At 33.5% G+C, this 3,413-nt stretch overlaps 1 protein-coding gene across 2 annotated transcripts in view; it reads left to right on the top strand.

Annotated features, from left to right (window-relative positions):
- rnf19b (ring finger protein 19B) overlaps nucleotides 1–3,413 on the top strand; it is a 70,855-nt gene that overhangs the window by 45,714 nt on the left and 21,728 nt on the right. The window lies entirely within an intron of this gene.

Raw genomic sequence — 3,413 nt, 5'->3', positions numbered from 1 at the left:
CTCATTTACCTACTTAGAATAAGGATAAATACACTTAATTTAAGACGTTTTTACTTATTTATAGATCTTTTTTGCAGTGTATGTAATCTGACTGAGCCCCGGCTGCCGATGAAGGCGTTTATTTTCAACGCATGTTTTGGAAGTTATATACAGTATAAAGGAGGAGATGCTTCGACCCGATCAGATAAAAAAGTGAGAGGCTGAAAGTGAGATCTGAGAGGCAGTAAGTGGGTTAGAGAGCTGCGAGCTTCTCTGTGGTCGGAGAGAGTCAGAGGCTGAGCTGCTCCGTTTCTGGAACAAATGAGAGGCGTCTGTTTGATCATAAAAAGCAGGAGTGATTCACTGTCGTCGGGTTTCAGCAGGCTGTGATATTCTTCTCCTGCTCTGGTTTAGACTAAAAAGCCCAGGTAGAGTCAGAGGGGAAAGCCACAGAATCTCTGCGGTAGCTGGAAAAACCTGATTTCATCTCAGGTCTCTGCTTTCTGTCTCACTCTCAGACGGGTTTTTTTTTTTTTTGACAATGAAAGTGATTTTTCTTTTTTTTGTTTGTTTGTTTGTTTAGCAGAAGCAGCAGAGCGGCACTAAGTTAAAGAGGAAGCTGCCATTAATATAAAAAAAAATCCAAAACCTGATTATTTACCAGGAACTTATTAATTAAAGCAGATTTTTTTTCTTAATTTGAGATTTTTCATCATTTTAATCTCATAACTCTATATTTCCTCCAAATCTTAAAGGTTTAACTTCAGCTGTAGAGTGACATCTGGTGGTAGAAACCTATAACTACAGCTAACTTTAGCCCTTCCAATCTTAAGCTTTACTTGTAGTTTTCCGCTCAATAATTCAGACCTAAATTGTTTATTTTTTACCAAACAGCTGTTTTAGAGCCGTCATCTGTTGAATTAAACTTTTATTTTATTGTTATTCTCTGACTTCTGCCTTTTTTTAGTACGTAGGTTTAAAAGGTTTGTAGACATGTTGCTGGATTTTTCAAAAACGATCTTTTGCAGACGTAGATCCAGAAATGGATTAAAATAGGCGGCTTTTGAAGTTAATAATTCCTTTAGCGGTTCGTGGAATTGTTTTTGGAGAATAGTTTAATTTCTTTTGTTGCCCAAGTCTAACATCAGTATGATGTCAAGTTAAAATTACATTATTTTAACACCAGGGTTGCTAACTGTTTCTTTAAGTCTCCGATTTTTTGCGGACATACAGGAAGTTTAATGTCTGCAGAAATCTTCTAAATGATGCCCCACTTTGTCTTTACTACATGCAGTTCGATCTAATGTTCAAACCATCATATCTGCTCATAGATCCCTGTCGATTTTCCACATTAAAAGCAATAAACAGCTAATCTTCCGTAATGTTACATGGTAGCATTTATTTTTGTTACTTTAGTGAGGCAGCCTGCCTCTGAGGAAGGTTAGCAGAAGTTAGTAGGACAGCAGGGTTTATCTCTGTTAACCACTTTAATTTTGAGTTTCTTAAATATCTATTAAAGCCTGGGAAATGTTTGCAGTAAATTTAGTCAAACTAAGGTCAAACTATGTTCCTAATTCAAATTTGATGGCAGCTGCCAAGCAGACAGCGTGTCTCTGCTTTCCCACATTTAAATGAGATGCTAAGCTTTCATTTAGGGGGAATTCTACCTATTTATGTAAATTTAGCTTAAAAAAATCTTTATATTTATATCAGCATGTAATTGGGATCTGGAAAGTTCACCAGTTTCTCTCTTTATGCACATATTCAGGTGCAGAACAAGCCGTCTTGCAGCCCCAGTAACTTTTGTAAAGGAGTATGTCTTAATATGCAAAAATAATCTAGAAATAAGTAAAAATTTCTTAAATCAAGTGTATTTACCTTTAAATTTAGTAGGTAAATGGGATGATTTGCCAATGGAGTGAGTATTTTTACTCTTTAAATAAGATAATTAGATAATATGCACCAGTAATAAGACTATGCAGGTGCTTTTTCTTATTTTAAATGTAAATTGTCTTGTTCTGTTGGCAAAGTGTCTCACTTAGCTCCTCAATTCAAGAACAAATGCACTTATTTAGATTTCCATTTTTTCAGTGTAACATTTTTTGTACACTGGAAAAAAATCTAAATCTAGATAAGTCACTATTTCTTAAAATAATTGCATTTGTTTTTGAATTTAGAAGGTAAAAGACATATTTTGCCAATGGAACAAGAAAATTTACATTTAAAATAAGAAAAAACTATAACATTGTCTTATTTCAAGTGCATTTTATCTAAATACCTTATTCTAAGAGTAAAAATACTGATTCAATTGGCAAATCATCTGATTTACCTACTCAAATTAAGGGTAAATTCACTTATTTTGAGAAATTTTTACTTATTTCTAGATCGTTTTTCCAGTGTAGGGCTCCTACAGTTTTCGTACTGCAATAATGTGAACCAAATTATACACTGGAAATAAAAAAAAAAACAGATTTAAAGATAAGTGCAAATTCTTAAAACAAGTGTTTTTCCTTTGATTTAAACAGGAAAATTAACTGATCTGTCAAAAAACACAATATATTTGCACTTAAAATAAGAAAATTGATTTATTTTTCTTTTTTTAACCATTAATCCTTTTATTCCAAACTGTGCTTTTTACCTCCTGAAAACAAAGGAAAATACAAATTACTTGGAATTCAATTTTTGAAACATTTAACTGCTTTTCTCTCTGGCCTCCAGGCTAAAGAATCAGAGAAATGAGCCTCAAGCGTTCAGTAACTGAATTGCATTTTTGTTTGAAGGCTGCTGTCAATCAAAAAGCTCATGAAAAAAGTTTTTGGGTCCAAATCCTGCTGTGTTTCAGTCAGTGGGTTAAAATATCCCAGATCACCACTCTTTGAAGAAAAGGTAAAGACTGTACCTGTATTAATAATAATAAAGCTGTAGAATCACAGGGTAAATGATGATGGAAAGCACATCTTTCTGTTTAAATTGACTCTAACCTATTTAAACCTAAACTGACTGTTAGGCCTTAATGGGGAAGTTTTATTCTGTTACGCTGCGTTTCCGTCACATTTTTTTGAATGGTTAGCCTTCCCGTTACGTTGGGAAACCCCAATCAGAACAGAAACATGAAGCACGATTAGGAAATTGTAACTTTGTGATGGAAGACATCATGCAGTGTTTTGGAAATTTCAAAATTTCATAACAGATGAGTAAGAAAAAGGAAAAAAAAGTCAAAATACGCAACAGAAACTTTAACCTTAAAGGCATCTAGTTGGTATTTTGGTTCCTGTTACAGTTGTTACACAATCCTTGTTTGGATTTTGATATTTTGCTGATGTCACAATGTTGATGTTAACTTTTCATCTTAGTTTAAATCCGAGCCCAGTTTGAACTTCTTAATATTTCTTTAACATTTGTAGTTTTTTTTTTTTACTTTGGATATCCTACAG

The sequence above is a fragment of the Cyprinodon variegatus genome, unplaced genomic scaffold, assembly GCF_000732505.1.
Source record: "Cyprinodon variegatus isolate N-32 unplaced genomic scaffold, C_variegatus-1.0 Scaffold284, whole genome shotgun sequence".
In the NCBI taxonomy this organism is placed as follows: Eukaryota; Metazoa; Chordata; class Actinopteri; order Cyprinodontiformes; family Cyprinodontidae; genus Cyprinodon; species Cyprinodon variegatus.
The sequence above is the reverse complement of the archived record's forward strand: the minus strand, read 5'-3'. Positions and strand labels throughout refer to the sequence as shown.